Here is a 16712-nt window from a genome sequence, read left to right as displayed (position 1 = left end):
GACACTCTTATAAGCAAAGGAGGCCATTGATTCATCCAGAGCTGTGATTCTCTGCTCCTCTGGTGGGTGGCCTTTGACTGTACCGAGATCCAGTAAGATGCAACTCGGCAAGTTCCAAACCATGTTCTGTAAGTCACTAGTTCCAGGAAGCCAGGGGGATGGTAATGCTCCAGCAGATGCCTGTCTCTTGGCAGCCCCACACCACAGCATCCTTGGTACCGAGGGCAGGTGATTCTCGGATGGAGTACGGGGTGAGGGAGAGCTTCCACACTCGGTTGGAGCGGTAAGGCTTTCAGTGACTCAGATCAACTAATAGCATGATGATTAAAATACTTGCAGAGAAACAGCTTCTGATGAGGACCCCCGAGCCAAGTCTTGTTTGGAACATTTTGCATATATTAATCCTTCATCCTCCAACAACCCCATTAGCTCCATGCTATTATTACCCCCATTTAACAGATGAGAAAATCCATGTTAAATCTGGAGTCTAGTGTAATTTTAGGAACATTAAAATACACAGCACATCTCAGGATCACGGTGGAGGTAGCTGGCTCATGGGCCTGTGGTGCCAGCGTTTGGCCGCTCTTTGGAGCACAGAGCCTCTTTGTTAAATGGCCCTTAGAAACTGGCCAGAATGTGCCGGGGAAGTATGGCAGCCGGCATTTATAGAGTTCTTTCTGCACACTCGGCACTATTCTGATAACTATGTGTGAATTTAGTTAATCCTCACGAGAAGACAGGGACCACGATTGGGATTGTATCTGACCGACCAGATGAGGAAACCGAGTCACAGATGACATGCTTGCGCAAGGCCACCCAGTCAGTCCCCTGCAAGACCAGGTGTCAGTCGAGGCTCCTGAGCACGGCCCTCAAGTCATCTTGGCCTTCTGCCTTGGAGTGAGGGACCTGGCACGGCTGGGAGGGGACAGCATGGGAGCCGGGCACAGTCCTGGGGCTCTGTGTGGGTGAGAGGTTCTGGTGCCCTCAGGAGCCATTGTCCTGATGGCTTGTCACTTCCCGTTGGCATCTGTTTCCTCTGCTTCTTGTCACTACCCCAGTAGCAGAGGAAATAGAAGAACCCCAGGAAGGATGGAAAAACAGACCCAGGAAGGCATTAAGTCCAAGGGGTCAGATGAAACACTTTCATTTTCTCATTAACTCCACAATGGCCCTATGAGGTTTGTACTGCAGGATCATCTCTCCATGTTACCAAGGGAGAAACTGTAGCCCAGTGAGGGTGAGCCACTTCTCCTGGGTCACACAGCAGGTGCTGGCAGACCTGGGCTCGGCCACCTGTCTATAAAGGCTGATGACTGCGCAGGGCGAGGTCATCTGTGCACACTCCTAGACTCTTCTGTGACAACCTGGACATTTCCTGTAGGATCACTCTGCTAGTTTGCTGTCTCCGGCGTATTTCCTGCTTCCTGGTTTTCGGCCTCGATGTTCTCCTGTGTCTCCGTAGACTGTAGGCTTCCCAACAGGACGCGGTTCTTCCTCAGCCCCGGAACTGTTTTCGGAACTGTTTTTCGATTGCTTGTGCATCTGAGCACCTGCTGAGCTGATGAGCTTTTCAAATGTCACTTGATTGTCGGGAGGGAGCTGTGAGTGATTTGCAGGAACACACTGTCCCAGCTGCCTCCTGGGGCGGGTGCAGGGGGCTGTGGGCTGTGGGCTGCTGGGGACTGCGGATCCTCCTCCAGCCCCAGCCTGCTTGGCGAGGGAGGGGTTGTGCTCTTGCCTCAGGGCTGACCTAGGTGCGCACCATCTGCTGCACCTCCTTTTTCCCAGGGAAACGAAGAGGTTTCTGTGCAGCATTGTCTCTTAACATTGTTGGTGGTTCAGTTTTGAGAATCCAGTGAAACTTTAATCCTTTTTCTTTCTGGATTTCTCTTAGGAAAATGCAGACGCACAGATGTCTTTTTAGGAGTGTGGGGCTTCCATGGACACCCTTACCACCTGAGCATCCTTGAACACTCCGCTTTGCCCCAATACACGTACCAAGAAATCTTTCTAAAAAATCGAGTTCTCACTGGGTTCAGTAGTGCACCCCAGCAATGGCAGCAACTAGGGAGGCTGAGGCAGGAGGATTGCAAGTTCAAGACCAGCCTCCGCAACTTAGCAAGACTCTGTCTCAACATTAAAAATAAAAAGGGCTGGGGATGTGGCTCAGTGGTAGAGCACCCCTGGGCTCAATCCCTAGTACTGCTGTGGGGTGGGGTGGGAAATTGGGTTCTTTAGCTTTTCCTGCCTCAGTTGAGGGCAGGTATGGAAAACTGAATTTCTGATTCTCACCCTCCTTCTCTCCACTGTTGCCCTAATTTCTTCTTGGCTTGTTTTTAGAGACAGGGTTTCATTAGGCTGCCCAGGCTGGTCCTTGAGCTCACGGAGCCCAAGCAGCGCACCAGCCTCTGCCTCCCAAGTAGCTGGGACTACAGATATTCACCACCACGACTTTCACTGCTGTCAGTCAGAGGCTGGACAGGAAAACACATGGCACACTCAAACAGGTGACCAGAGTTGGATCAAAGTGTCATGGGGTTAAGGAAAGCAGAAGAGACAGGGAGGTACACTGGAGTGGCAGGAGGAAGCCCCCTGTCCCCTAGAACTGAAGATGGAGGGAGCAGGTGGCCTAAGAGAAGCCGTGACCTGTGATGGACAGGCCCCTGGTGACCCAGATGCCGGGAAGCAGGGGGTAACTGCTCCTACCTTCCCTGTCGTCTTTCTCTGCTTATTGCTTCTACTGGGACATCCTTAGGGGTGACAGGCACAGGTCACGGTGGACAAAGAGGGCACGTACCCTGAAGGATGACCCAGAGCGTTTAGTATTATCGCCCTTGCAAACTGAAGTAGCTCATTTGAGGGCACGCGGCAGCTCCGTCATCCCTAAGTGCTCTCCCTGCGCATCACGGGAAATTGCTTAGCTCATGCCAGGGAAGTTTCGTAATCCTGTTAGTGATTGAAAGCTTCCTGGTTTTTGTCAGATGTTTTAAAATCCAGTCTTCTTCCCTCCACCCCCTTTTCCTATGCTTGTCATTACAAGGCCGCTTTGAAAGGCTTCATTGTCCTTGTGATGATGAACCAATCTCGTTAACATCACATGGAGTTGTATTAATTGCTTTCATCTGGCACCCTTATCATTTGGTACCTTGTTGTACAGAATTGAACATTTTCTCATTTTGTAAAACAGGGAAATTACCTGTGGGGAAGCCACTGAGAAATTAAAAAAGTGATGTGCAGTAGACGGCACTCTGACACCAGGTGCGCCTGAGGCCTCGGGGTTAGGACTGCTCCTTGCTCTGTTATACTTCCCCGTCGCCTCGGGCACCACCTCTGAGACTCAGGACCTGCTTCTAAGTTGGAGTGGCTGTTACTGACAAAGACTTCTCCCTGAGCAAACTTCAGCCGGGCTTTTCTGAGCCTTCTTTTCAAACTGATCCCATCTTAGGACCTGCCAAGCCCAGTTTTAGCAAGAATCCTGCTAGATGGGTTTGGCAGGAATATCCCTCCCTTAGTGTCGATCAGGTTACCCATTCCCCAGCTTCACTGTCTAAGTCCCTGACCAGCCTTCAGCAAGAATCCTGAGTGGGTTTAGCAAGAATCCCCTTAACTCTGACGCTTCCTCTTAGCAATTTCCCATCCACTGACCCCCTCTCTCTGCTCTTTGGCTACGAATTCCCAGGTAGCCTTGCTATGTTCCTTATTGAAGTAGCCTTGACATCCACCTGTGGCAATAATCCTGAAGAAAGGCCTTACCATTGAAAAACAGTGTCCATTTTTTTTTTTTTCTTCCCTTTAGCATTCCCCACTAGAAAACCATGGATTGTTTGGGATCCCCCAGGAACTCTTCTCTGAGGTCACCCAACTCTGAGAGCTATGTGGGCCTTACTGTCCCTGCAGGGGGCCGTGAGGGCTGGTTCTCATTGTTAAGAAGCCCTGCCTTGTTCTCAAGTCTGAGATCGGATGTTACTTGTTCTTCATCCTGCTTTTCCTTGAAACGTGTTGCCTCCCTCATTAAGAGAATACACCAGCTTTTACGATTTTAACTATCTTAATAAAAATGAATCTGTATCACTCATCTTTGTGTGTGTGTGTGTGTGTGTGTGTGTGTGTGTGTGTTTTAAGAGACGGGGTCTCTCTGTATTGCTGAGATTGGCCCTGAACTCCTGGGCTCCAGCGATCCTCCTACCTCAGCCTCCCCATAGCTGGGACTACAGGTGTGCCTTCGGGTAACTGGCCTTTTCTTGCTTTCCTTAGCAGGACTCTGAGCCTGGCTGAACCTGCGCTGCTGGTTTGGGGATATTGCTACTCTGGAAGGTGAAAGCAGGGTGGCGCCCCGGAGGTCGGCTCTGTGTAGACTTTCTTCATCTGGAGTCGTGGGTCACTCTGCTCAGCTTCCCCTCTCCACCTTTGCTTCCGTCTTCTGCTCTTAGCTCTTGCTCAGGCCTCCTCTGATGCCGTTGTGTGAATGACCTGCTCCTTTTTTGCCTATGGGAAGACGTGCATGGACTTTGTGAAAGCTGCTGGTCACTCAGAAGTCTTTCCTTTCACACTTGTAGGTTGATGGCTGCACTCCAGGCGTTCACACCGTCGGAAGCTTGACCCCCTGGGGTGAGTAGTTACACTCTCCTCCGTGCCCTGTCTGGTGCACTGTAGAACTTTCTAGACACCTCATGGGCATATATATAAATTGACTTTTTTATGTGTTTTTATGTATATCCTAGAACCCCACACCTGTGCCTGGTGTTTGCTGATTTTCACCCCATAGTACCTCACTCATGGTGTTTGTGAAAAGCAGCTACTGCTGCACTCACCAGACCACTGAAGTCATCTGCATGTTTGCCTGAAGAATAGGAGGGTCTGGATTGAAGAAGAAAATCAGATGTTTTGTAATACTTCACTCTGACTCTGAAAAGATAAGGGTTCTTTGTGTTAAGCATCAACACAGTGCTATTATCACATAAAACTGGACCGTCTTTCATTTCATAGGATTACTGAATACTCAGATTTCCCTTATCATCTCATGATTACTTTTTCACACTTGGTTAAAAATACCTCAGTGTCATCGAAGGATCTAAGCAAAGTGCCCACTGCATTTGGTCGGTGTGTCTCTCGAGTCACATTTGATGCACTGGCTCCTGCTCCTCTCTTGTTCCACCTGCAGTACATTCTGTCACAAACTGGGTCTTTTGTCCACGTAGTTCTCATGATGAAGATTTTGCTGCTAGCATCCTTGGGCTGTCATTCAACATGCTTTGCTGCCGCTCTGTCTGGTCCAGTATAGTAAAGACTGGACCAGACAGAGAGGTTCAGGTTCAAGTTTAGGGGCATATTTTCTAATGATGGTCTGACTTCCATTGAATGGCACATCCCGTCTCTTGCCGAAGTGTTCATATCGACTTGTGTTGTCAATGCCATCCATTGTTGGGGTGCCCATTCTGTTTCAATACCCTCCATGCATCGTTGGGGTGCCCATCATGTTTCAATACCCCCCATCTATTGTTGGGGTGCCCTTGATGTTTCTTTCAATACCCTCCATGCATCGTTAGGGTACCCATAATGTTTCAGTACCCCCCATCCATTGTTGGGGTGCTCCTCAGGTTTTCTCCTTGTGGTTTAAGCAGCCATTGGTATACCATGATGGATGTCTAGAGTTGGCTTTTCTTTAGGAATTACAAAAAGGTGATATTCTAATTATGATTTCTTCTCTATTTATTAGTTGGAAAATTTTTATAAGAGACTTTATTTCACCTTTCAAAATTTTTATCTAGTTTATTTATGAGAGCAGAATAATTGATTGATCCTTGCCTTTGATTTGCCGGGATAACAAGTCGTTTCCCTATCATGCTTCAAAGCTTTTTAAAAAACATTATGAAATTTGGTTAATATAGTTGACAAGGGGGGTGAATATTTGGGTAGAAACTTAGTAACAAAACAAAATAAAACCTTAATTCCCACAATAAATGTTTCTAGATAATAATAGAAAGGAGGGAAGAGAAGGTATAAAGTTGAAAAGAGATTGTCAAGACGTAATTTGATGAGGATAAAAATAAGATAAAGTAAACTGTGCTAGAAAATAAGAGATTTTTTAAAAATAGCAATGCTCTGAAATGTTCCAGGGAACATAAATACATGGGGAATTCACTTACTTTCAGGTACTTGTTTACCACTTATTCTAAACCTGTCTTAATTTCAGGCATTGAGGACAAAGTCCCTGTCCTCATGGGATTTGCGTTCTAGAGTGTATAAAGATAGAAAATAAATGAATAAGAGGTAAACAGTGTGGCATAGTGGAAAACAAAGATAGGAAGGGCAGTAGGGTCCCGGGTGGTGTGGAGTTAATAGAGGACTTCTTCAATGGGACTTGAGCAAAGGCCAAGGTGGGCAGGGGGCATTGTTGAGAGAAGGTGCAAGGGCCCTTCGCTTCAGGTGTGCTGAGCCTTGTTGAGGAGCATGGGGGAGGAGTAGAGAGAGCTAGGGGGTGATTAGTTAGGGAGCCGATGAGATTGGGGTCTCAGAGTGTCCAGGGTTTACAGACGGTTGTAGGGACTCTGGGGGACATGGGACGGACATGATCTTCCTTTTCAATACAAGAATATACTGTGGGAAGGGGTCGAGGGCAAGACCAGGAGGACCAATTAGGAGGTGCCAGTCAGCAGGGTCCTGGTGATGGAGCTGGTGAGAAATGGACAGGTTTTGGGTGTGTGTTGAGGTAGAATTGACAGGATTTGAATGGGGTGTGACGCGTGGGAGAAAGAGATGTTCAGGAGAGTGAAGAGCCACGTGTATTTGGATGAGGAAGCTGACAATGGTCGATTTGCTGTTCTGGGCCCTTCTGGGTCATTCAGCAGGTAGGAAGTTCTGCTGGGCTCTTCATTCTGGAGTGGTTTAGGAGTTGCTGCAAGGAACTCTCCCCTGGTGGACTAGTTATCTCTTTCAGCTCAGTGAACACAGCCTGCACCCCAGCCCTGACTCTGCCAGCTACCAGAAGGGGCCATTTGGAGAGGTCACTACAGAACCTGTAATGGATGATAGTTTCTAAGATGAGCCCCATGATCAAGTGGAAATTGCTTCTGTGAGGAGAAACCCTTGTATCTTAAGAACTGTGGTTGTGGAGAAATGGAACCTACCTGGTGTATCTGAACTTGGTTTTATTCTCAGAAGATTGCTCCTGGGTATAATGGGGTGTGCCCAATGGTTTGATGGATAGATTCAGTACAATGGGATCTTTGCTTATTCTGGTGTTCTCTTATAGGTGTGTCCTCAGGGTGCTGTGGCTTCACCCCTCCTTCCTATCACTCTGAGGACCAGAACAGGACTCTACAAATTACACGGGCCTGTTTTTTTAATAAAATTTTAGTGGGACACAGTGGCACTCAATATTTTTAGACTGCGATCAATGGCCACTGTCTTGCTATAATGACACAGGACTTTCACAGTTGTGATAGAGATCCTACTGGTCTACAAACAGTAAGATATTTACTATTTGGCCTTTACAAACTAAAAATTTTGCTGACCTTGGGGTTGAAGATTAGCTGAGGTTTAATAAGACTGGGAAGCTAAGGATCACACAGAAATATTCCACATACTAAAATATCACCGAGTGTCCTATATGTGTGAATATGAAATTTACGGCTCACAGATTGTGGCTTAAAACTGTTAAAATAATTCCGTTTTCCTTATTTATTTTTCTATGTTAGATGCCATTATCCTTCAACGTTCATCCTTTGGTATCTGTGGGGGATGGGCTACAGCAACCACCAACCCATACCCAAATCCCAGGATGCTCAAATCCCTTATATAAATGGCACAGGGTTTACATAAAACCTACCCACCTCCTCCAGGGTGTTTTAGATCACCTCTAGATTGCTTCGGATGCCTAAAACAATGTGAAGGCCATGTGAAGGCCTCTTACACTGTACTGTTTAGGGAATAATGACAAGAAAAAAAAGGTAGGATATGTTCAATACAGATGCAACTGTCCAAGGACTGTGGCCCACAGATACAGAGGGTCAACGTACTTGAGAGGAAATGTAATTCAGCAGTAAATAATGGGGTCATTTTGACTTTGTCAGGGGTTGAATGCCACCAGTCCTGAAATGCAGCATTTCGAGGCCTCATTTGTCACATCCTTTTCCTAGGATAGTATAAGGCTTTCTCTTCCATGAGAATGCACTGGTATGTGGCTTATTTTGCCTTTGATCAGGAATTCTGTATCCTTTTAATATCTTATGCTGAAGGCTTTCAAAATCAGGAGACTTGCATTTTTTTCCCCCTAAATGGAACACAGCTAATTTTATCTAGGCTATTCCTTTTGTCTCTTCACTATATTGTATGCTACATTATTATGGATGACTGTGGAATTTTTTACGTTAAAAAAAAAAAATTGAAATAGGTTTAAAATATAAAGAACTGTCCTTAATTGCATTTTAATGTAATAAAAACCAGAGCTCAATTATTAAAAATGGTAGAAGAAAAGAATTGAAACAGTAAAATTGCTTAGCAAAGAGTCTATTTCATAATGCATTCGGATATAATTGGTATCATAATGTGTAATTAACCATCTTTCTTTGAAGTGTGAAGCCTAAGTTTGGGTGGAGAGGGGACCGCTGAGGACCGGCTGATGTCTGAATTAGTTTTTATAGTAGCACTTCTGAATATGCCCCCAGATTGTAGGGTTTTGCTACCTGCCTTAGGTTTTTTTTTTTTGTTTTTGTTTTGGTACTGGGGATTGAACCCAAGGGCACTTAACCACTGAGTCACATCCCCAGCCCTTTTTTATTTTTATTTTGAAACAGGGTCTCTCACTCAGTTGCTTTGGGTCTCACTAAATGGTTGAGGCTGGCCTCAAACTTGCAGTCCTCCTGCCTCAGCCTCCTGTGTTGCTGGGATTACAGGTGTGCACCACTAGCCAAGCCGTGCCTTGGTGTTTGGTGGTTGAGAGAGAGTTCAAGAGGGGTAGATAGATGATTCTTCAACTCTTGGGCAGCCATTCATTAATGCCCTGGCTTTGTCAGGGAAGAGAGGAGAGGGAAGACACCTTAATATCAGACTGCAGGAATTTCCTGGGGACTTGGAGGTGACCGGGCGGAGCCCCCTTCTTGCCCACGTATAAGGTTGACCTGGGGCCTGTAGCTTTAAAGCAGCTGAAGACCCTCTTAGGCCCATTTTCTCCATCCATGCCCCAACTTGGCCCAGGGGATCTTATTGCTGTGATGGCTGAAAGTAATGAGTCCAGGAAAAGTGCTAAGAGGAGAAACGGGAGAGAATAGGCCCCTAAGCATGCAGCCAAACCCCACTCTGGCCCCAGTTGGCTCCTTGAAGATTGGGAGACAAGAACAGAGATAAAAGCCCAGGGAGGAACATCCCAGGAGGGACAGCTTTATGTTCGCCATTCCCTTGGCGGAGATGGTGGTGGGTGCTCTTCATTGCACCCTGGTGGTCGAATGCTGCAGCCCTAGCCTTTTGAGGCAGTTTAGCCCTGTGACTAAAGAGGCTGAAGTCAACTGTGGGTGGGGGGCCAGGGCCTGACCAATAGCCTGTGAGAAAGAGACCGCTACTGCTTAAACATTTGGGATCTCTTTGGAAATAACTTTTAGAGTCTGTAAATTCTTCAGAATCGCTTGGCAAATCTTTCTCCTTTTTGGGTGAGTTTGATTTGGGGTCAAATTCTTACCACAATGGCCTTCCAATTGGTGTTCTGCTCCTCTCCTGTCTGCATGATGTCTGTTCTCCAGAGCTGTGAGAGATCTGAAGTGCTCTCATGCAGCACTGGGGACAGAGTGGATCCTTCAGCTGGAGAGGATCTGCTAAGTGCAGTTTGCCCGGATGGTTTCGTGGAGGAAAAAAGCTCAGATTCAGCAACACGCGGGGTCTAGCTTGGTAGCAAAATCAATCCAAAGTAGCACAGTTTCTTTGTCCCGACCTCCTGTGTGGGGGTGGCCCAATGTGGAGCCATATGACAGGGTGTCTGTCTTTTTATGGTCTGAGACCTCGCAGCTTCACGGTGCTGTGGGACAAGGGGACCGGCCTCTGTCGGGTCCCTCAGTCTCCAAACTGCTGCCTTCTGGGCTGAATGATTCTTTGTGGTGCCGGCTGTCAGTGTTGTGGGATGTCTAACAACCTTCTTGCTTCTGCAAGAAGACACCAGCATGCCTCCCTAGCTGTGACAACCAGAAGGCCCCCAGACATTGCCAGGTGTCCTCTGGGGGGTAAGGGATATAAAATCACCTTAGTTGAAAACCGCTGGTTAGATACCTACGAGCCCAAGATTCTGCCATTAACCTTCTTGCCATTTTTTTGAAATATTATTTTTAGTTGTAGATGGACACAATACCTTTATTTTATTAATTTATTTTCACGTGGTGCTGAGGGTCGCACCTAGTGCCTCACACATGCCAGGCAAGCGCTCCACCACTGAGCCACAACCCCAGCCCCCAGCCTCCTTCCCGGTTTACAGAATCATTCCCCTCATGGTGTGGATAAGATCTGCCAATGCGTAAGAAAGTCTGGAAGCACGGCGTGTTGGGACTTAGACGTGCCCGTGCTGGCCTCGGGTTTGGTAATCTGCTCTGTGGTTCAGTTTCTCTGTCGTCATGGTCTTATTTTCCCTTTGTCTTTGCCAAGTATTTTTCTCCCTAACCAATGAATATGTTGTTCTTTGCTAACGCAGTAAGTGTGTTTGGTTCTCAAAACTTCCACAGAGAAGATCTTGGCTGGAAGGAGTCTGGAGAGAAGGTCTTGGCTGGAAGGAGTCTGGAGACACCTTTGGGCCAGGAGTAAATGTCCCATTTATGTCACAACATTGTCATGATCTCATTCAACCCTTTAAGAGAGGAAACCCTGTGAGGTCCTAAGAGGGTCCCTTCGTGGTGAATGGCAGGGCAGTGGCTGACTGGGTGTTTCTGGGGAATTTCCTTGCACTTCTGTGCCGAGCACGCTCTCCCTGTCCTTTCTGAAGCTCCCTGCTGGAGCCTGACCTGAAAGTGCCACTATTCTGGATTTGCTAATAGAAGTTTCTCAAAAAACAAACAAACAAACGAAAAGCAACAATAACCAAAAAAAAAAAAAAAAAAAAAAAAAACAAAACCAAAAGACCCAGGAAGAGTCTAGGGGAGGCAGAGAAAAGGAGGGACAGGAGTCTCTTAAACTGCACAGACAGGGAGCTAGAAGAGGGGAGCCATGGAAAACCTTGCAGTGGGGCTTAAAAGAGAGGAGGGATCTCTGGATGGAGGAATTGTACAACTAGATCAAACAGGTACAACACTAGATCTTGGTTTGGATCCTCATTTGAACAAAACAATGAGAGAAAGTGGGGGAGGGGGAGGAGAGAAGAAGAAGGAGGAGGATGAGGAGGAGGAGGAAGAGGAGAAGAAGAAGAGGAGGAGGAAGAGGAGAAGAAAAAGAAGAGGAGGAGGAGAAGGAGAAGAAGAGGAGGAGGAGGAAGAGGAGAAGGAGGAGGAGGAAGAGAGAGAGAGAGAGAGAGAGAGAGAGAGAGAGAGAGAGAGAGAGAGAGAGAGATCAGTATGGTGAGTCGGTGATATTGAGGATTTCTTTTTTTTTGGTTGAACCTGAAAAAATAGTATTGGGATTATATTTCTTAAGAAGAGTCCTGTTCTGGAAATGCCTTTTGACATATTTGTGGATGACATGCTATGATGCTTGAGGGTTTCTTCTAAGTAAAAAACCCAGCGGGTGGAGAGAACAGTGAGACAGGATTGAACGGTTGGCGCTGGATGCAGGCATGTGAGGATTCTGTACTCATCACAAAACATTTCCCACAGGAAGCCAGTCAGTAGATCACGACCTTCCGTGCAATTTAAAATAAAAAAAGAAGCAGGGGAAGAAACTTGGCATCCTTTTAATCTTACCTGGACGAGAGTCTAATAAGTTCTGTAGAATGCTTCTCAGTTTCCCTGGCCAATTGCCTTTGCCCTGAGTGACAGGTGGATGTGGGCACAGGAGCCTATGGCCCTCTGTGCCACTGGAGGACTGTGGTGTCCCTGGGTAGCGGACACACAAGGGGATTCCTCCCTAAGCATCCTCTGCTCCCTGCACTGCCAACCTTTTTTCCCCTAAGTATATTATTATTTAAAACGCACACAGGAACACATATGCATTGTAAAAGCCATGCAGAATAAAAGCAAAAGTCCTCCTCCTGTCTCCTATCCTGTTAATTTCATTGCCTTCTTCCAAAGTAACCATTTATAATAAACGAGACGATGGGGTCTTTTCAGGTCTTATTCCATAACTACCACCATATTGAAGTTTTTAAAAAAATTTTATAACAAATTTTTTTAAAGCAAATCATCGACAGATGAGAATATAATACACAAGGAATTTCTGTTTCCCCTTCTTTTTCTTGGATCTGCTTGAGAGTAAATTACCTACAGATGCTCTCTCTCCTACCCTGGCATTCCTTGTGTGTGCAAACCAGGAGCATTCCCCTACAGAATCAGGAAAGAGCCAGCGATACCAGGCTGCACCCTGGCCCTGTGCTCGCTTTGTATCCCCAGACCCATGTTCTCCTCCTCCTGTTGGTTCAAGTCATGCGTTTCCTTAGTAGTCATGTCTCTTTCATTTCCACAGTTGGGACTAGGTCCTCAATATTTTCTTAACCCATTTGAAGATTTTGGGTTATAATTTTCTAGCATATTCTTCAGTGTGGATTTGCCTTGTGTTTCTGATGATTGGGTTCTGCATCTTTGGCAGCAGTATCACGGAATTTATACCGTGTGCTAGCACCTCTGCTAGTTTCAGTTCTGAGTGTCCCCAAAGGCCCATGTGTAAAGGCTTTTTCCCTGGGGTGGCACTCTTGGGAGATGGTAGGCCTTTAGGGGGAGGGCCTAGTGGGAGGGCCTTGGATCATGGGGGACGTGCCCTTGAGGAGGATTGAGCTCCTGCCGTGACGTGCTGCCTTGTCACAGGCCCAACACAACAAGAACAAATGACCGTGGACTAGATGGAGCCTCCAAAACTGTGAGCCAAAATAAACCTTTTCTTCTAATGATCTCCAACACTCTGTTTATAGTGATGGAAAGCTGATAACACGACTTCCCATCTAGGGCTTTTGAATTGTCCTACTATTAGCTCATAATTGAATATTTTATCCAAGAGGCTGTGTACCATTACTATAATGATTTTTGACACTGAAGTTGTCACTAATGTGTCCAGGAGGAGTCGGCTTCTCTGGGCTGTTATTCTTTGAGTTCTTGTTTACTTTCTGATGTAACCAGATGTTCTGGGCTCCTTCTGTGTCCCAGTGGAAGAACCAGCCATTTCTCTAAGAAGTTGTGGATCCTTTTAGTGGAGACTGGGACATAGAAGCCATGGAGGGCATTAGGTGTGCTCAATGCTTTGGGGGTGTTACTGTTCCTGTCTACATATGAATTCACACTGGCACCTTCAATTCTGATTCAGTAGCACAAAGATTGTTCTAGCTTTCTTCCTTTCCATCTTCTGTGCCTTCTGTGACGAGGAGAAATCTGGGTGCTCATTACCCCTAATAGCTTGACTTATTTGCTCACTTCACTAGCATGTAACCAATCTCTTTTTCCTGGCTCTACCTCCTCCCACATGGATGCCATCCTTGTCCTGTTTGGGTTCCGATGCCCGTGCTTGGCTCTGTTCCATATGGATCTCTCCTTTCCCTTTTGGGTCAGGGGCAGTGAAACTATGGCCTCCTCCTGTGTGAATGGCTACCTTACTTTCCTACACCTTAAGACTTTAGGACCGAGTTGCTTGGGAAGGAGAAGGATTTTCAAAAGTACATATATTATATATGTTAAAAAAACATACTGCACATGTTTTCGTCCATGCCTGCCTGCCTGCCTGCCTATCTCCCTTCCTTCCTTCCTTCCTTCCTTCTTTCCCACAGGGTCTCACTATTTTGCCTAGCCTGATCTGGAGTTCCTGGGCTCAAGTGATCCTCCCACCTCAGCCTCCTGAACAGGTGGAACTGCAGGTGCACATCCCTGCACCTGGCTCATGCTTTTTTTTTTCAATCTTTTAAGATCTCATGAACATCTAACTATGGTAGTACATAGAGACCTACCTCATTCCTAATGAGCCTTGACCTAGTCAATGAATATTTTGCTGAGTACCTATTATATGCTAAGTATTGTTCTCAACTTTTGAAATTTATTGGTAAAAATACAGACAAAAGTCTGTACCTTAAAACATTCTTCCCAGAATGTTCTTCTTCCGTGTCCATATTTCCTTCTAGAGTGTGTGTCCCAAAACTTCTCCTGGAGGCCTGCTCTGACCAGCGTATTTCAATTTGTACCCAGATGGCCAGTGCCCTGCTGTAGATTTCTCTGAAGCATTTTTACCTTCCACCATGCTGCAATACTTGCTCTGAATGATGTCTGCTGTTTTTCTGTCTCCCGCTGCTAGACTGCAGGCTCCACAGAGTTTCGTCTGTCTGTCTGTCTGGCTCCCCCGCACACTTTCACTTACCCTGTGTTGAGTTTTCCTCCAGGGCCTGGCCTCAGCTCAGTTGTCCAGTCTTTTCCCCTTGCCTGTCGGCCATGCTGGTTCAGAACTCGTGTGCCCCTCCAGGAATGTCCTCAGAAACATTTTCTTCCTTTGCTCCATTTTCTGAACTCCAGACTCTGGTTCACCTAGTCCTGGTGCTTTTCCTCATGTTGGACTCCTCAAGGTCACTTGAATTGGATTACTTAGTCATGTGTAGACTCAGCTAATCCATAGCGTGTGTGTGTGTGTGTGTGTGTGTGTATAATATTGGGTGAATTATTTGAAGTTAAAAAATTCATGATAAAAACGATACACTAAATGAAACCTGTGCTGTTTGGCCACTGGAGTCATGGAGTTCCCCTGTTCCATGGCTGGCCCTCTGCCTGTGATTGGGCATCTAGAAATTAGCCTGCCTGATTGATGGGCCACATCAGGGTGCCTGGGGCCTGGTTGACTGGCCATGCCTGCTGCTCTTGGCCTGATTTATGTTCACCTTGCAGTGACAAATCACTCTAGCATGACGCAGGTGACAAGGCCTGTCTTAACGTGCAGGGTCTTTGCCATTTCATCTGAGTTAACATTTTTCCTCTGAAATTCTCAGTTTGGTTTCTGAGCTTAATTGACTTACTGGATGGATTAGGTGCTGTTTAATGATGTCAGAAGCCCACAGGACTCTGTTGATGAACTCTCGAGGAGGGAAGAGTCCCCTTGTCCCCCTGGGCCCTGAGGGTCAACACTGGACTCCTTTATGGTCTTTGGGGGTCTGTATGCGCTCCATGTTCACAGGCACTGACAAGTAGTACGTAGAAAGCATACTCTCTTGCCTTGGAGAAACCTAGGTCTGGGTGGGGGTCAAGGTGCCCAGAAAAAGGAGCAGTTCTTCTAACGGAAAGTCAACAGAACTTTTCTCAGAAGCATCTTACTCTTGCTTTAGAACAGGAGAGGGGCACTGTTGTAACGATAAAGGCAGGACTCCTCTGAAAACAGGAGATTTGTGGGGTCCCGGCTGTGATAGGATACGAGAGGTACCTTGTATATTCTGGAAGGGGGGAATCCAATTCTGCCTTTGTCTAATAGTGTCTAATAGTGGATGGTCACACTCTCGGGCAAGGGGTCCTGTTTCCCACAGCTGCACCATTCACAAGCAACCCTGGGGAGGAAGCAGCAAGGTCAGGTATGTGTTTGCTGCCTGATACCAGGCTGGGTCCCCCAAGGAAGTTTCCAGGCCCACCGTCCTCCCGTCCTCCCAGCAGGCCAGACATTTGCTTTTCTACCAGCGCAGCTAAGGCTAGGTGTGAACATTTTTCTCATAGTTTTGGTCAGTCTGAAGGGAGCTGTCCTGTAATTTAAATAGTGGATTGCCTGGCTCCAAACCCAGGTCTGCCTAAGATAGAAAAGGGCCTTGTGGCAATTGCCAGGCAAATTTCTCTGTGGAAGCAGCTGGTGTTTTGCTGAGTAGAAACATAGTGGAGGGAACTAGCAATTAATTAAAAAACAAAATGAAACAAAAATACCTACTGTTTTTCAAGTACCTCATATGTGCCTGGCAGTGGGCTCGTTCCTGTGTGTCCATTGCATCATTTTCCTACAATAATCCTTTTATTGCATCTGCTGTTACAAATAGGGAAACTGAGGCCTTCTTAGAGCTGCTGTGGTTCTGAAGGTTGAGCCATGCATGACAGGTCACTGATGAAAGCAATATTGGTCTCCTTAGTCTTTACATAAAATTCCTCATTGTAAAAAGCCCACTGTTCTCACAAACCCTCTTTAGAATTTTCTAAGACATCTCCAGCCATCCTATTTTCTTCCATTTAAACCACCTCTTCACCAGGTATGGTGGTACATGCCTGTAATCCCAGGAACTCAGGAGGCTGAGGCAGGAGGATAGCAAGTTAGAGGCCAACCTGGGTAAATTAGTGAGATCTTTTCTCAAGAATAAATGAGTAAGTAAGTAATTAAGTAAGTAAAAAGGGTTGGGAAGTTAGCTCAGTGGTAGAGAACTTGCCTAGCATGTGTGAAGTCCAGAGTTTAATCCCCAGCACCACATACACATAAAACAAAAACAAACCAAACCCATCTTTTCTTTAACTACCAGCTTTCAAGATGAATAGAATATTTCTTTTGGAACTTCACTGCTTTGCTTTAACTTTACTCCCAGATTCGCAGCTTTTCTGTGTTTAGCCCTTGTTTCCTTGAAGATGTGCAGCACAGCTATGACCTTTTGTTTTAAGTGGACCTAT

At 46.4% G+C, this 16712-nt stretch overlaps 1 protein-coding gene across 4 annotated transcripts in view; it reads left to right on the top strand.

Annotated features, from left to right (window-relative positions):
* Positions 1-16712, top strand: part of Tiam1 (TIAM Rac1 associated GEF 1) — a 361212-nt gene that overhangs the window by 71019 nt on the left and 273481 nt on the right. For 3 of the 4 annotated variants that reach the window (XM_047563443.1, XM_047563441.1, XM_047563439.1), the window contains exon 2: positions 4557-4608. The exons of the other annotated variant lie outside the window; for it this stretch is intronic. The gene's annotated coding sequence lies outside the window, so the exon portion shown is untranslated. The remainder of the gene's footprint in view (positions 1-4556; positions 4609-16712) is intronic. 4 annotated transcript variants of the gene reach the window in all.

This window comes from Sciurus carolinensis, chromosome 9 (assembly GCF_902686445.1).
Source record: "Sciurus carolinensis chromosome 9, mSciCar1.2, whole genome shotgun sequence".
NCBI classification, from domain to species: Eukaryota; Metazoa; Chordata; class Mammalia; order Rodentia; family Sciuridae; genus Sciurus; species Sciurus carolinensis.
This window is presented reverse-complemented; position numbering and strand designations above follow the sequence as displayed.